At 43.5% G+C, this 18,041-nt stretch overlaps 2 non-coding genes across 2 annotated transcripts; both read right to left on the bottom strand.

The window, feature by feature from the left end:
• Window positions 1–12,738: 12,738 nt before the first annotated feature.
• trnav-gac (transfer RNA valine (anticodon GAC)) lies at window positions 12,739–12,811 on the bottom strand. The gene has a single exon. It is a non-coding gene; the product is annotated as a tRNA-Val (tRNA).
• Window positions 12,812–17,968: 5,157 nt separating this feature from the next.
• Window positions 17,969–18,041, bottom strand: trnaf-gaa (transfer RNA phenylalanine (anticodon GAA)). The gene has a single exon. It is a non-coding gene; the product is annotated as a tRNA-Phe (tRNA).

The following is an 18,041-nucleotide window of genomic DNA, read 5'->3' as shown; positions in this document are numbered from 1 at the left end:
AAAACCAGCAGACTCTGCAGGAATTTCCATTGGGAGCAAAAATTCACAAAATCTACCTTTTATATATCGATTCATTTTGATTGTCCTTCTGGAAAATTATTTTGAAGCAATTTAAACATCAACCCACAGCTCCATGACTGGGTCAATTATGAGGTCATCCTCTGACAGGTCATGTGACAGCTGGAGCCACAAGACATCAGAACCAGATTTGTGACTGGATTAAAACCCGGAATCCTGTCCCAATGGCTTTTCAAATAAAGCTGTTGCTGTTTGAAAACACAGCAGTTAAACTTTCTGCCTGACCATGAGGGGAGCGAGGGAGAAATTTACAAAACTAAATCCTTTGACAAAATAGTTCAAAAACCATTCACTGAAAAATCATGTGAGGATTCATATGCAGTAGAGAAACACGCAGAATACAGAAAGTACAGAGGAGAGCTGAAAAAAGGAAATGAGATCAGCAAGAGAATGTATGAGAAAAGATTAGCAGGTCACATAACTGGGAACACTGAAGTCTTTTACCAACATATGGACAGTCAATGAAAGGGTGGGTCAATTAGGAGATCCTGTGGAGGCAGAGGGTGTGGCTGAGGTACTAATTAAGTACATTTCATCTGTCATCACAAAACAAACGGGTGCTGCAAATGTCACAGTAAAGGAGGAGGAAGTGGAGAATTTGGAGGGGATGAAAATAGTTAAAAAGGAGACAATTACAAGGTTTGCAGTGCTCACAGTAGAAAAGTCACCCGGTCTGGATGGGCTGCATCCTGGGTTGCTGAGGGAAGTCAGGGTGGAAATAGCAGAGACTCGAACCACAATCTTTCAATCCTCCTTGAATATGGGAATGATGCCAGAGGACTGGAGGATGGAGGTAAGCTTGGGTAGTTCGATCTCAGTTTAACTTGACCATTTTTATCATGTATCCATTGTCATAACTAACAACGTTAAGAAAGCCATTTTATAATGAACACATGACCAAAGGAACCATTTTGTGTTCAGTACTAACGTTTATATCCTGTATAATTAATGAGTAGCTACCCATCCTGAAACAGATGATTGTAAAAGAAATGAACCTTGATTGAGTTATAATTAATGAATCAATAAACATTTTAGAGAGAATGGGTTTTCATTTAAAGTTTGTTCAATCTAATTACTGTGAGTTTCTGTGTCTTTGTGGGAAAGGACAGTTTCAGCTAAATGTATTCAAACAATGGACCTTTCTCGGACCCCTGATAAAACCCATGGTATGGTACATCGTGACCTTCAAGAGTCTAGATTTAATGAACAGGAAACTTGTTTCAGATCAGATTGGGAGACAGTGTGAAACCACTCCATTGTACTCATGTCTGAGATTCTGAGGACAGGTGACTGTTAGTGGAAGACATTATTAAGAACTAATTAAATGTACCTAGCAACAGCTAGGACCAATTATTATTTTACATGGTGGTGTGATGGCCATCCAGGGGTTAAAAGTAGGGATCTTGTAAGGTTTCAGTGTGCAGGAACACTAGAAGATCTCAGAGGTAAAGACTCAGATCATCAACCAAGTTCTCCATCTGACGAGGGATCTAGACTGGACAAAGAGGACCGTGACACTCTGAGACCAAGCTCGACCAGTCCCCAGAGCTGTAAAGTTATATTCCCCAAGTTTGTTAAGTATAATTTTACTTTCAATTATTAAGTACTATTTTACTCTCAATAAAAGTTCTGGACTTATTAATCAAGTATCCTGTTGCTTTAATTGGTTAAAGTCATGCCCAAAGTGATTGTCTACAATAGACTTTCCAGAATTAAAAGATAAGTCTGCAAGGATTGTGAATATTACAGCCCTGTTTAAAAAGAGAGATAAACCCAGGAACTACAGACCAATTAGTCTAATGTCGGTGGTGGGGAAACTTTTAGAGACAATTATCCAGGAGGAAATTAACTGTCACTTGGTAGAACATGAGCTGATAAATGACAGCCAGTACAGATTGGTTAACAGAAGATTGTGTCTGAAATAATTAATGAATTAATTTCTTTGATGAAGTTTCAGAGAGAGTTGACGAGGGTGGTGAGGTTAATGGTACGTGTCTGGACGTCAAAATTGTGTTTGAAAAGGTACAATAAACTAGATTTGGGGCAGCCCAATGGCACAGTGGTTGGCACTGCAACCTCACAGCTCTCGCAACCCAGGTTCAGTTCTGGGTACTGCCTGCGCAGAGTTTGCAAGTTCTCCCTGTGACTGTGTGTGTTTCTGCTGGGTGCTCCGGTTTCCGCCCACAAGCAAAGACTGCAGGTTGATAGGTAAATTGGCTGTTGTAAATTGCTCCTCGTGTCGGTAAGAGAATGGTGGGGATGTGGTAGGGAATATGGGATTATGGTGTAGGATTACTATAAATGGGTGGTGGTTGGTCAGCACAGACTCAGTGGGCCGTAGGGCCTGTTTCAGTTTTGCATCTCTCTATGACTTGCTAACAAAATTCAAGCAGATGGGATTAAAGGGGCAGTGGCAGTGTGGATCCAAAATTGGCTGCAGGGTAAAAAGTAGGGTGAATGCTTGTTTTTCAGAATGGAGGGAGTAATACAGTAATGTCCTTGTTGTTGCAATATGTTCAATGTCAGACCCCGAGCTGTCCGAGGGATGGGGCAATTTGTGATGTTCCTGTGGTTGCAATATTTGCAGTGTCTGACCTTGATCTGTCACAGGGACGTGGCATTTATGAGGTCCCTGTAGGGTGCTGTTTGTTTGGTGTATCACACTGACCTGTCCCAGAGAGCGGGAAGGATGTGATGTCCTTGTAGGTTGCAATCTGTTCAGTGTCTGACTCTGATCTGTACCAGAGATGGGGCAGTGTGTGATATCCTTGTGCATGTCATACAGGCCCACTGGTGTGTGGTTCCATCCTGATGCCAAGAAACAGAGCCCCATCTCTGGGCAAAAAGTCTCACTTCTCAAGGGGTGTCTGGAGAAGACACAGTGGCGCAGTGGTTAGCACCGCAGCCTCACACCTCTAGTGACCCGCGTTCGATTCTGGGTACTGCCTGTGCAGAGTTTACAAGTTCTCCCTGTGACTGCGTGGGTTTCTGCCGGGTGCTCTGGTTTCCTTCCACAGCCAAAGACTTGCAGGTTGACAGGTAAATTGGCTGTTGTAAATTGCCCCTAGTGTATGTAGGTGGTAGGGGAATTGAGGGGATGTGGTAGGAATATGGGATTAATGTAGGATTAGTATAAATGGGTGGTTGATGGTTGGTACAGACTCGGTGGGCTGGAAGGACCTGTTTCAGTACTGTATCTCTAAATAAATAAATAAGAAGGCTGAGGCAGTAAACCTGGACAGTAAATCCGGAGTGGAGTCCTGGGGGCGGTTACCTGTGACTTATCAGGCAGTTTTCCAGCAACTCCGACAACAGAACTGGTAACAAACAGTACTGGTTTTTCCTTTCCTTTGGACAATACGAGCAATGCTGAGAGGGGGTCCTGATGCTCAGGGTCTCCATACTGTTTGCCCAGGCCTGTGCCCTAGAGAGGACACTCCAGCTTCGTGGTTAAACATGAGCACAACCCGGGAATAAACAGTTACTGATTATAAGCTCTCATTCAATTGGTGTAGAGTATGAGCGCCAGGGGTTACTTCGGACAGTGGGAGAGCTCTTAGTGTCTCATTGGATAGCTACCATTCACTCCAAGCTGGGCAGCCCAGAGTCAGTTAGGTGTTGTGAAGCCACGACCTGCTTGCTTCAATGGGTGATTGGAGCTTGGAGAGTCATCTCTCAACAGACGGATTGATAATCTATGCACCAAGAAAAACAAACTCAACAAAGAAGACACCAGTCCTTCGCATCACAAGCTGGAATGTGAGGACCATGTGTCCTGGCCTTACCGACAACCTTCTGCAGGTTGATGACACACACAAGACAGCTGTGATCGACAAGGAACTCACAAGGCTCAATGTGGACATTGCTGTGCTGCAAGAAACTAGACTCGTTCAAAGTGGATCCCTCAAAGAGAAACACTACACCTTCTTCTGGCAGGGGAAAGCCCAAGAGGCAACTCGTGAACATGGAATGGGTTTCACAGTAAAATACACGCCACTTCAAATGAGTGAACCACCCACAGTAGGCTCAGAGAGACTTCTTACTCTTCACTTGTCAACAAGTGTGGGCCCAGTTAATCTCATGTGCATCTATGTCCCGACACTCACCTCCACCCCAGATGTCAAGGATCAATTCTATGTGACACTTGACACTGCTATCAGTAGAATTCCCAGCACTGAGGGACTGTACCTTCTAGGAGACTTCAACACAAGCTTGGGTACTGACTACACAGCTTTGCCAATGTGCATAGAGCACCAGGGGATTGGCAAGATGAATGAAAATGGACAGAGGTTGCTGGAGCTATGCTGTCACCATGGATTCTGTGTGATGAACAGCTACTTCCAGGTCAAGCTGTGCTACAAGGTGTCCTGGAGACATCCGAGATCATGCCATTGGCACTAGCTAGACCTTATCTTCACCAGACATAACACCCTCAGCAGTGTCCTCATCACTCGCAGCTATCACAGCGCTGACTGTGACACTGATCACTCCCTGGTGTGTAACAAGGTCAGGCTTCAGCCAAGGAAGCTTCATCCATCCATGATAAAAGCTCGTCTTCTGATCAACACTTGCCGAACCACTGATCCAGAAAGGACCCAGGAGTTCCTCAACATCCTCGATCAGGCTCTTTCAGACAACAATGCTCAAGGCCTCAGTGCAGTGTCAAAGTGGAATCATCTGCACACCACCATCTATAACTCTGCACTCACTGTGTATAGGAAAAGAGATGGGAGGAATGCTGACTGGTTTGAGGCTTATTGGACTGAAATGGAGTCAGTTACTGCAACTAAGAGGAGAGCCCTCATGAACTACAAACAAGTCCCCAGCAAACAACATCTAAATGCTCTCAGAGCTGCCAGAAACAAGTCTCTGCAGACTGCTCGGCACTGCACCAATCAATACTGGTTAAAACTCTGCTGATGAATCCGGGGATGCTATGTTTGAAGGAATTAAGAAAGCAATGGGCCCAGTAGTAACTAAATCAGCACCTTTTGAAGACAAAGAGAGGGGTGATCATCACTGAACCTAACAAGCAGATGGAAAGGTGAGTGGAGCATTACCTTGAACTCTACATAACGGAGAACATTGTCATTGAAGTAGCTCTCAGTGCCATTCCAGACTTCCCTGTCATGGAGGAACTGGACAGTGAGCCCACCATAGTCCAGCTCAACAAGGGCTCAAAACATGCGTGATGCAAACATTGTCACCTTGTACAAAATTAAGGGGGATCGCAGTGACTGCAGCAATTATCGGAGCCAGCAACTCAGTTCCACTCACCTGCTCGATCCCTTTCCTCCTGCAAGTTCCTTTGCTTCAGGTATCCATCCAATTTCTTTTTCAAATCATTGATTGTCTCTACTTCCACCACACTCGTGGGTCAGGACATTACCACTCACAGCATAAAAAAATTCCACCTCACCCAAGGATGGGAAATATTTATATCTTCTATATTTAGCTTATTCCCTATCTCTACGAGAATAGAATGGCAGTCAACATGAAAGGGAACCCAAAAATCTTCGAGCAGTATATAAATAATAAGCAGGTAGTCAGCGGTGAAGTGGGCCCCATTAGGGACAAAGAGGGTAATATATACTTAGAGCTGCAGGGCAATGTTAACCTAGTTAATAAGTACCTTGTATCAATGATCACTAAGGAAGTGGAATTTGACAAAATATCAGGATAAGTGGAGAGTGTAGAGGCAATGGAGAGGGTACAAATTGAGAGAGGGAGGTACTGAAAAGGCTGGTTATGCTTCAGGAAGATAAATTACCTGGTCCGGATGGCTTTCATCCCAGATTTCGAAAGGAAATGTGGATGCAGATAACAGAAAGGCTTGCTATAATCTTCCAATCTTCCCTGGATACGGGGGAGGTGTCAGAGGATTAAACAGTTGCAAATGTGACACCCTTATTCAAGAAAGGGTGTAAGGACAGTCCGGCTAACTACAGGCCAGTTAGATTAAGGTAAGGTTTTAGAAAGAACAATCAGGGAAAAAATCAACAGTCACTTGGAGAGGTTTGAGTTAATTAAGGAGAGTGAGCATGGATTTATAAATGGGAGTTCATGCTTGACTAATCTAACTGCATTTTTTGATGAACTAACAGAGAAGGTTTATGAAGGGAATGCAGTGGATGTTGTTTATATGGATTTTAAGAAACGACACATAAAAGGATGATTAACAACATTGAGGTTCATGGAATAGGAGGGTCAGTGTCCAATTGGATAGAAAATTGGCTTAAGGACAGAAAACAGCAAGTCGTAATAAATGATTCATTCTCAGACTGGAAGGTTGTCGACAGTGCTGTTCCCCAAGGGTCACGTTTGGAACCACTGCTTTTTACTTGCGACAGATAAATGACTTGGATCTTGGAATATAGAGTAGAATCTCAAAATATGCCGATAACACCAAACTTGGAGAAGTGGCAAACAGTGAGGATGAAATGAACCACCTGCAACAAGACAGTGATAGGCTAGCAGAATGGGCAGACAGGTGCACATGGATTTTAACAGTGACTAGTGTGAGGTGATGCATTTTAGCAGAAGGAATAGGGAGAGGCAAAATATACTTAATGGCACAGTTCTAAAGAGTGTGCAGGAATAGAGGGACCTGTTCACTGAACAATGAACAACGTGAACAATTACTTCTTGTTGTGTGCTCTCAGATTTGTCACCTTCACTGTACTGGAGTGAGGTGACATCTACTGGCAGGAAGCAAGAACTGCAATCAAGCAGCAGAAATTCCATCGTCTGTCAGGGTGAAAGAAACATTGCAATGTGAGGAAATAGTGAATGGGTTTGACTGGGTTGGTGGAGACATGATTCCACTTGTGGTGGAGTCCAAAGCAAAGGCCAGAAATATAAAATTGTCATTATTAAAAGATATGAGGAATTCATGATAAATGTATTTAGGTAGTGAGTGGATGGAATCTAGATAAAATAGAAAGTGAGATTGGGTGGACAGATGCAGTGTGAAAGGATGGCTCAAACAAAAGGTAAACGCCCTGAAAGGTGAACTCTGTTTCTCTCTCCACAGATGCTGCCAGAGTTTCTGAACATTTCCAACACTTTCTGTTTTTATTTCAGAATTTGCAAGATGTTGCTTTGCTCTGAAAATAAAAATGGATGGTCGGCTTTGGCTGCCAGTGAAATTCCACAGGAGCTAAAAGGAAGTTCTGATATCAGTGGCATGTTGATCTAGGGGTATGATCCTTGCTTCGGTTGAGTGATTAATTAATGTGTGAGAGATCATGGGTTCAAATCCTGGACAAGTCCTTCTTCTTTGGCATTTTTAGTTTAAGGTCATTGATTGGTTTCAGCCTTGCAGAAGGCGGAATTGATTTCCATATGGAGCCTGCTTGAGGACCAGAGAGCTGGATTCAAAGAGCTTGATTAACTAAATGTACAGATAGCCAAGTGGGAATATAAAGTTGTTGCAGTAATTGTGACCTGACTCCAAAAACAACAGGACTGGGTTCTGGACTGGAATGGAATGGAATTCTTCAGTGTTTCTGTTGTTTGGCTTGCACTGACTCATCGATTTTCTTGTTTTTCACTTTGTCGATGCCTTTGAATAATTGTGGATCCTTCTTCAGATTGTCATCTTTCACCAGGTAGTTCTGACCTCTGATGATGATGATCGTAATGAGCTTCAACTCACTGATAGTTTTGGAACTGAACAGATTTCCTTTGCTTGAGTCTACAACATGGAACTCAGTCTGACATGTGGACCCATGGGAGGATTTGAATGCCACCCCTGCGTTGGAGAATACAGTTGCATCCATCCAATAAGAGACTGAGTAGAAGTGACAGTTCAGTCAGTCAAACATTAAACTTTTAATTTCAGGGTGGTGAGTTTGAGTGCCATTTTGTTTTTCCCTTGTTTAAGGCTTCATTAGCAGAGAGTACAAGGAGTGTTTGAAATGAAATTCAGCAAAAGTATGAGAAAGTCTCACTTTGATTTGGGACTCATCTCTCTGCAGCATCTCGCTGTGAAAGATTGAACTTCATCTCATTTCATTCCGAGCTCGGGGTCAGTGCGGCTCAGTGGGACTTCTGGCTGTCTCCTGCTTCACAATCCATCAGTGCTGAGAAAGCAATGGGGAATATTATTCACGGCTCTGTAACCTGAGGACACCGATTTAAGGTGAATGGCAAAAGAACCAAAGGCAACATGAGGAAAAACTTCTTTTGCACAGCGAGTGGTTAAGATCTGATATGCACTGCTTGAGAGTGTGATGGAGGCTGATTCAACCATGGCTTTCAAAATGGTATAAGATAATTATCTGAAGTGGAAAAATTGCATGTTTTCATGGAATACATGAGTCTGTGGCATGAGCTGAGTTGCTCGTGCACAGAAGCAGCACAAGCACAATGAGCTGAATGGCTTCCTTTTGTTCTGTAACTATTCTATGATCTATGATTCTTTTCAGAGTGAAATCAACACTCACATACAAGAAACTGACAGGTACACTGTAAACTTCGCATTACCAGACAAGAAATTGACAGATACAGTGTGAAACCCACAGTCACGTAGCAGCAGTTGGCAGGTAACGTGTAAAAATCTTTCTTTCATATCCCAACTGCAAGGTACAAAGGAAATTAGGTACAAACCCAGGCTCACACTTCAAAGACTGAGAGATACAAAGCAAAACACATACTCACCTACAAGTACAGAGACGAAGACACACTCAGAGGAGGTGCAGATTAAAGACACATGCATGTAACAGAAACTAATAGGGATAGAATCAAACCCTTTCTCACTTCTCAGAAACTGATAGATATAGACAAAAGCTGATGCTCACATACAAGTTGTTGAAAGATATGTGGTGAAACTCACAGAGCAATAGCAGAAACAAACAAGTACTGAATAATACCCACAGTCACAGACCAAAAACTGAAATATACTGAGTTAAACACCACTTTCTCACACCAGAAACTCATGGCTGCAAAGTGAAGCTGACTCGATCCTCCCAGGCACTGACATGTGCAAAAGAAAACACTCACGACGATTCCAGGTCATGAAATGTACGTAATAAAACCTTTGAGCTGAAAGAATAGCATTAATGACAGGTGTGATACCCAGAATGCAGAGCGGCCTAGAATCGGCCCTATCTGTGACAGGAGCGGGGCGCGCAGGCGCGGTAGGGAGCTTTGTCAGCAGCTCGAGCTGCGGGTTCGGAGTTGGAGCGGGATATTCACAAAGTGCGAGAAGACTTTGCGGGCTCACACAGCTGGAGCAGGGCCTCAGGGCCACAATAAGATGGAACAATCCCATCTGTATCCCTGCGGATGGCGGTGGTGAAGCTTTTCCCGGTGAGGCTTCCCGAAATGGCGTCCATAAATGGATAAGAATTGGGGACTGGGCAGGGAGCGTCTCTAAATGAATAAAATTTGGGTACTGGTCAGGGAGCGTCTGTAAATGGATAAGAATTAGGGACTGGGCAGGGAGCGTCTGCAAATGGATAAGAATTGGGGGACTGGGCAGGGAGCGTCTCTAAATGAATAAGATTTGGGTACTGGTCAGGAAGCGTCTGTAAATGGATAAGAATTGGGGACTGGGCAGGGAGTGTCGATAATTGAATAAGAGTTGGAGACTGGGCAGGGAGCGTTTCTAAATGAATAAGATTTGGGGACTGGGCAGGGAGCGTCGATAAATGCTTAAGAATTGGGGGCTGGTTCGGGAGCGTTTCTTTATTCGTTCGTGGGATGTGGGCGTCGCTGGCTCGATCTCAGCTCGAGTAATGTGTCCAGTTCTGGGCACCAGGCTTTAGAACGGACATCAAAGCTTCTGAGACAGTTCAGAGGAGATTTACTAGAATGATACCAGAGATGAGGGGTGTCAGTTCTCTGGACAGGCTGGTGAAGCTGGGATTGTTCTCCTCAGAGTAGAGAAGGTTAAGGGAAGATTTAATAGAGGTGTTCAGAATCATGAAGGATTTTCATAGGGTAGAGAGGGAGAAACTGTTTCCACTGTCCTGGGGGTCAGTAACCAGAGGACACAGATTTAAAATAATTGGCCAAAAATGTCAAGGGGAGGTGAGGAGAGATCTTTTTACCCAGTAACTGATTCGGATTTGGAATGAATTGTCTGACAGGGTGGTGGAAACAGATTCAATTATAACTTTCATAAAGGAATTGGACAAATATTTCAAAGTGAAATTCTCCAGGATTATGGGGAAATAGGCAGGGGGTTGGACTAATTGCATCTTTTTGTCAGAGAGTCAGCAGAGGCACAATGGGGCCGAATGGCCTCCTTCTGTGCTGCATGATTCTATGAACATAAGAACGAGGAGCCGGAGTCGGCAAGTCAGCCACTCGAGACTGCTCTGCCGTTCAATGCAATCATGGCTGATCTCATCACGGCAGTTCTTGTTTCTTGCCAGTAGATGTCACTTCACTCCAATACAGTGAAGTTTACAAATCTGAGAGAGACACAACAGGAAAGAATTGTTCACATTATAGTGAATGTGTGGGATTTAGAAATACTAGGAGTGGAGACGAGTTATTACTTGTCTGCTCGATCCCCATAGCCCTGTAAAATTATTTCCTTCAAGTGCCCATTCAAATTCCTTTTGTAATCCTCTATTGTCTCCATTTCCACCGCCCTCTTGGGCAGCGAGTTACAGATCATCACCAATCAGTGTAAAAAAGTTCTTGCGCACATTCCCCCTGAATCTCCTGTCCAAAACCTTCAATCTGTGTCCCCTAGTCCTTGTACCAAGAGTTAACGGGAACAATGTTTCCTTGCCAATTTATTTAAAACTGTCATAGCCAAAAACACATCTATCAATTCTCCCCTCACTCTCCTTTGATGCAGGTAGAACAACCCTAGCTTTTCCAACCTAACCTTGTAACTAAAATCCTCCATCCCTGGATCCATGCTGGTGAATTTCCTCTGCATCCTCTCAAGGACGCTCACATTCTTTCTTAAGTGTGGTAAGCAAAACTGGAAGCAACACGCCAACTGGGGCCTAATCAGAGCTTTATAATGGTTCAGCATAACTTCCCTGCTTTGTACTCAATGCCTCTTTTTTCAAGCCCAAGATCCCATATGCTTTGCTAACCACTTTCGCAATATGTCTTGCCACCTTCAAAGATTGATGCACATGAACCCCAAGTCCCTCTATTCCAACACACACTTTAGAACTGTGCCATTAAGTAAATATTGCCTCTCCCTATTCCTTATGCCAAAATACATCACCTCACACTTGTCACTATTAAATTCCATCTGCCACCTGTCTGCCCATTCTGCTAGCCTATCATTGTCCTGTTGCAGGCAGTTCATATCATCCTCACTGTTTGCCACTCCTCCAAGTTTGTTGTCATCGGGATATTTTGAGATTCTACTCAATATTCCAAGATCCAAGTCATTTATCTTTAGCAAAAAAAGCAGTGGTTCTGGCACTGACCCTTGGGGAACACCTCTGTCGACTATCCTCCAGTCTGGCAAAGAATCATTTCATAATACTCCCTGTTTTCTGTCCTTAAACCAATTTTCTATCCAATTGGACACTGACCCTCCTATACCACGAACCTCAATTTTGGAAACCCCACTTTTATGTGGAACCTTATCAAACGCTTCCTTAAAATCCATATAAACAACATCCACTGCATTCCCTTCATCAAGCTGCTCTGTTAGTTCATCAAAAAATGCAGTTCGATTAGTCAAGCATGAACTCACATTTATAAATCAATGCTCACTCTACTTAATTAACTCAAACCTCTCCAAGTGACTGTTGATTTTTTACCCTGATTATTCTTTCTAAAACCTTACCCACCGCTGCTGTTAATCTAACTAGCCTGTAGTTAGCCGGACTGTCCTTACACCCTTTCTTGAATAAGGGCGTCGCATTTGCCACTGTTTACTCCTGGCACCTCCCCCGTATCCAGGGAAGATTGGAAGATTATGGCAAACTCTTCCATTATCTGCATCCGCATTTCCTTTCGCAACCTGGGATGCCAGCCATCCAGACCAGGTGATTTATCTACCCTAAGCACAGCCAGCCTTTTTAGTACCTCCCTCTCTCAATTTCTACCCTCTCCATTGACTCTACTCTCTTCACTTCGACTGATATTTTGTCAAATTCCACTTCCTTAGTGATCACTGATACAAAGTACTCATTAAGTAGATTAACATTGCCCTGCACCTCTCAGCTTATATTATCCTTTTTGTCCCTAATAGGCCCGACTCAACCTCCTACTACCCACTTATCATTTACATGCTGCTCGAAGATTTTTGGGTTTCCTTTCATGTTGACTGTCAGTCTATTTTCATAGAAATAGAGAATAAGCAAATATAGAAGGTGTAAGTATTTCCCATCCTTGATGAGGTGGAACTTTCTTATGTTGTGGGTGGTAATGACTTGGCCCACGAGTGTGGTGGAAGCAGAGACAATCGATGATTTGAAAAGGAAATTAGATGGATACTTGAAGGAAAGAAACTTGCAGGAGGAAAGGGATCGAGCTGGTGAGTGGAACTGTCTAGATTGCTCCGGGGAGAGCCAGCATGGATGTGATAGGCCAAACGACCACCTTCTGTGCTGTAAATGACTCTGTGTTGTTTCTCAAATTCAATCCACTGGTGCTTGGTAAATAATTTCAAAGTAAATTGTGCAACTGGAAAATCAGAACCAAGGCAAGGGACGCATAAGGAAGCAAAATTGCTGAAACCCGGGATTGAACCAGGAACCTTTAGATCGTCAGTTTAACGCTTTCCCAACTGAGCTATTTCAGCCCTGCACTGACAGTGGCTTGTTGTCCTTGTTTTGGAAGAAAATACATACATTCAAGTTTTCCAAAAAATTAAAGAACACAACATGTGAGTAATATTCCCCATTGCTTTCTCAGTACTGATGGATTGTGAAGCGGGAGACAGCCAGAAGTGCCACTGAGCCGGACAGACCCCGAGCTGAGAATGAAATGAGATCAAATTCAATCTTTCATAGTGAGATGCTGCTGAGAGGTAAGAGTCCTGAATCAAAGCGAGACTTGCTCATTTCAAACACTCCCTGTACTCTCTGCTCATGAAGCCTTACAAAAGGGAAAAATAGAATGGCACTCAAACTCACAACCCTGCCATTAAATGTCTCATATTCGACTGACAGAACTGTCACTTCTACTCGGTCTCTTATTGGATGGATGCAACTCCAACGCAGGGATGGCATTCAAATCCTCCCATGGGTCCACATGTCAGACTGAGTTCCATGTTGTAGACTCAAGCAAAGGAAATCTGCTCACTTCCAAAACTATCAGCGAATTGAAGCTGATTACAATCAACATCATCAGAGGTCAGAACTACCTGGTGAAAGAAGACACCCTGAAGAAGGATCCACAATTATTCAAAGGCATCGACAAAGTGAAAAACAAGAAAATCGATGAGTCAATGCAAGCCAAACAACAGAAACACTGAAGAGTTCCAATCCATTCCAGTCCAGATGTTTTTGGAGTCAGGTCACAATTCCAGCAACAACTTTATATTCCCACTTGGCTATCTGTACATTTAGTTAATTACAATTTTGTCGACAAGCTCTTTGAATCCAGTTGTCTTGTCCTCAAGGCAGCTCCGGATGGAAGTCAAGTCCGCCTTCTGCAAGGCTGAAACCAACAGATAACCTTAATCTAAAAACACCAGCAGACCAGGGCTCGTCCGGGACTTGAACCCGGAATCTCTCGCATGTTAATTAACCATACTCACTAAGCGAGGATCACACCCCTAGACCAACCAGCCGCTGACAGGTCAGGCTTTATTAGCTGCTGTGGAATTTCACTGGAACCCCCCAGCCAATCATCCATTTTTTTTCAGATCAAAGCAACATCCTGCAAATGCTGAAATAAAAACAGAAAGTGCTGGAAATGTTCAGCAGCTCTGGCAGCATCTGTGCTGTGAGAAACACAGTTAACGTTTCAGGGCACTCACCTTTTGTTTAGCCATCCTTTCAGACTGCTTCTGTCCATCCAATCTCACTTTCTATTCTATCCACATTCTAACCATTCACTACGTTACTACATTTTTCATGAATTCCTCATTTCTTTTATTAATGACAATTTTGTATTTCTGGCCTTTGCTTCAGACACCACTACAGGTGGAATCATGTCTCCATCTACCCAATCAAACCACTTCGCTGTATCCTCACATTGCAATGTTTCTTTAACCCTGACAGACTGTGGAGTTTCTGCTGCTTGATTGCAGTTCTTGCTTCCCGCCAGTAGATGTCACATCACTCCAATACAGTGAAGTTTACAAATCTGAGAGAGACACAACAGGAAATAATTGTTCACATTATAGTGAATGTGTGGGATTTAGAAATACTAGGAGTGGAGACGAGTTATTATTGCACTCTGCTATAACATCTTTTATAATGGACTCCAGCATTTTCCCCACGACTGATGTGTGGCTTCTTTTGGGCCCCCTGATCTCGAGAGACAATGGATACGCGCCTGGAGGTGGTCAGTGGTTTGTGAAGCAGCGCCTGGAGTGGCTAAAAAGGCCAATTCTGGAGTGACAGGCTCTTCCACAGGTGCTGCAGAGAAATTTGTTTGTCGGGGCTGTTGCACAGTTGGCTCTCCCCTTGCGCCTCTGTCTTTTTTCCTGCCAACTACTAAGTCTCTTCGACTCGCCACAATTTATCCCTGTTTTTATGGCTGCCCGCCAGCTCTGGCGAATGCTGGCAACTGACTCCCACGACTTGTGATCAATGTCACACGATTTCATGTCGCATTTGCAGACGTCTTTATAGCGGAGACATGGACGGCCGGTGGGTCTGATACCAGTGGCGAGCTCGCTGTACAATGTGTCTTTGGGGATCCTGCCATCTTCCATGCGGCTCACATGGCCAAGCCATCTCAAGCGCCGCTGACTCAGTCGTGTGTATAAGCTGGGGGTGTTGGCCGCTTCAAGGACTTCTGTGTTGGAGATATAGTCCTGCCACCTGATGCCAAGTATTCTCCGAAGGCAGCGAAGATGGAATGAATTGAGACGTCGCTCTTGGCTGGCATACCTTGTCCAGGCCTCGCTAACCGGTATATAATTCGCTGTTTTCTTTCTGCCTCTTTTTTTAAATAGTGGAGTTACATTAACTACCGTCCAATCCATTGGAACTGTTCCAGAGTCGATAGAATTTTGAAAAAAGACCAGAAATGCATCTGCTATTTCAAGGGCCACTTCCTTAAGTACTCTGGGATGTAGATTATCAGGCCCTGGGGATTTATCGGCCTTCAATCCCATCAATTTCCCAAACATTCCCTACTAATACTGATTTCATACAGTTCCTCCTTCTCACTAGACCCTATGTTCTCCAACATTTCTGGGAGATAATTTGTATCCTCCTTTGTGAAGACAGATCCAAAGTATGTATTTAATTGGTCTGCCATTTCTTTGTTCCCCATTATAAATTCCCCCGTTTCTGACTGTAAGGGGCCCACATTTGTCTTCAGTAATCTTTTTCTCTACACATATCTATAGAAGCTTTTACAGTCAGTTTTTATGTTCTCTGCTAGCTTACTGTCATACTCTATTTCCCCCTTCTTAATCAATCCTTTTGTCCTCCTCTGCTAAATTCCAAACTGCTCACAATCTTCAGGTTTGCTGCTTGTTCTGGCCATTTTATATTTCTCCTCCTTGGATCTAATACTTTCCTTAATTTCTTTTGTAAGCCACAGTTGAGCCACCCTTCCTGTTTTACTTTTGCACAGACAGGAATGAACAATTGTTGTAATTCATCCATGCGCTCTTTAAATGCTAGCCATTGCCTATCCACTGTCAACCCTTTAAGTAACGTTCCCCAATCTACCAAAACCAACTCCCGCCTCATACCTTCATAGTTTTCTTTGTTTAGATTCAGGACCCGAGTCTCGGAATCAACTCTCTCACTCTCCATCTTAATGAAGAATTTTATCATATTATGGGCGCACTTCCCCAAGGGACCCCACACAACAAGATTGTTAACTAATCCTTTCTCATTACACAATACCCAGTCCAGGATGGCCCGTTCTCTAGAGGTGTTATACACCTCTAACAATTCTCCACTCAATCTCCTTTGAGAAAGGCAGAATAATCCTAGCTTTTCCAACCTAACCTTGTAACTAAAATCCCCCATCCCTGGATCCATTCTGGTAAATCGCCTCTGCGTCCTCTCAAGGACCCTCACATTCTTTCTAAAGTCTGCTGAGCAGAACTGGAAGCAACACTCCAATTGGGGCCTAACCAGAGTTTTATAATGGTTCAGCATAACCTCCCTGCTTTTGTACTCAATGCCTCTACTTATAAAGCCCAAGATCCCATATGCTTTGCGAACCACTCTCGCAATATGACTTGCCTCCTTCAAAGATTGATGCACATGAACCCCAAGTCCCTCTATTCCAGTACACTCTTTAGAACTGTGCCATTAAGTATATATTGCCTCTCCCTACTCCTTATGCCAAAATACATCACCTCACACTTGTCACTATTAAATTCCATCTGCCACCTGTCTGCCCATTTTGCTAGCCTATCACTGTCCTGTTGCAGGCAGTTCATATCATCTTCACTGTTTGCCGCTCCTCAAGGTTTGGTGTCATCGGCATATTTTGAGATTCTACTCTGTATTCCAAGATCCAAGTCACTTACCTTGAGCAAAAAAAGCAGTGGTTCTAGCACTGACCCTTGGGGAACACCACTGTCGACTATCCTCCAGTCTGACAAAGAACCATTTAATAAGACTCGCTGTTTTCTGTCCTTAAACCAATTTTCTATCCAATTGGACACTGACCCTCCTATACCACGAACCTCAATTTTGTTAACCGCCCTTTTATGTGGTACCTTGTCAAACGCTTCCTTAAAATCAATATAAACAACATCCACTGCATTGCCTTCATCAACTTGCTCTGTTAGTTCATCAACAAATGCAGTTAGATTAGTCAAGCATGAACTCCCTTTTATAAATCCATGCTCACTCTCCTTAATTAACTCAAACCTCTCCAAGTGACTGTTGATTTTTTACCCTGATTATTCTTTCCAAAACCTTACCCACCGCTGCTGTTAATCTAACTGGCCTGTAGTTAGCCGGACTGTCCTTACACCCTTTCTTGAATAAGGGTGTCGCATTTGCCACTGTTTAATCCTCTGGCACCTCCCCCGTATCCCGGGAAGATTGGAAGATTATCACAAGCCCTTCCGTTATCTGCATCCGCATTTCCTTTCGCAACCTGGGATGTGAGCCATCCGGACCAGGTGATTTATCTTCCCTAAGCACAGCCAGCCTTTTTAGTACCTCCCTCTCCTAATTTGTACTCTCTCCATTGCCTCTACTCTCTTCACTTCGACTGATATTTTGTCAAATTCCACTTCCTCAGTGATCACTGATACAAAGTACTCATTAAGTAGATTAACATTGCCCTGCACCTCTAAGCTTATATTATCCTTTTTGTCCCTCATAGGCCCGACTCAACCTCTTACTACCCACTTATCATTTACATGCTGCTCGAAGATTTTTGGGTTTCCTTTCATGTTGACTGTCAGTCTATTCTCATAGAAATAGAGAATAAGCAAATATAGATGATATAAGTATTTCCCATCCTTGATGATGTGGAATTTTTTATGCTGTGGGTAGTAATGTCTTGGCCCACGAGTGTGGTGGAAGCAGAGACAATCAATGATTTGAAAAGGAAATTAGATGGATACTTGAAGGAAAGAAACTTGCAGGAGGAAAGGGATCGAGCTGGTGAGTGGAACTGACTAGATTGCTCCGGGGAGAGCCAGCATGGATGTGATAGGTAAAACGACCACCTTCTGTGCTGTAAATGACTCTGTGTTGTTTCTCAAATTCAATCCACTGGTGCTTGGTAAATAATTTCAAAGTAAATTGTGCAACCGGAAAATCAGAACCAAGGCAAGGGACGCATAAGGAAGCATAACTGCTGAAACCCGGGATTGAACCAGGGACCTTTAGATCTTCAGTCTAACGCTCTCCCAACTGAGCTATTTCAGC

Source organism: Heterodontus francisci, unplaced genomic scaffold (assembly GCF_036365525.1).
Source record: "Heterodontus francisci isolate sHetFra1 unplaced genomic scaffold, sHetFra1.hap1 HAP1_SCAFFOLD_86, whole genome shotgun sequence".
Classification (NCBI taxonomy): Eukaryota; Metazoa; Chordata; class Chondrichthyes; order Heterodontiformes; family Heterodontidae; genus Heterodontus; species Heterodontus francisci.
Note: the sequence above shows the minus strand (reverse complement) of the source record. Positions and strands in the feature narration are given on the sequence as shown.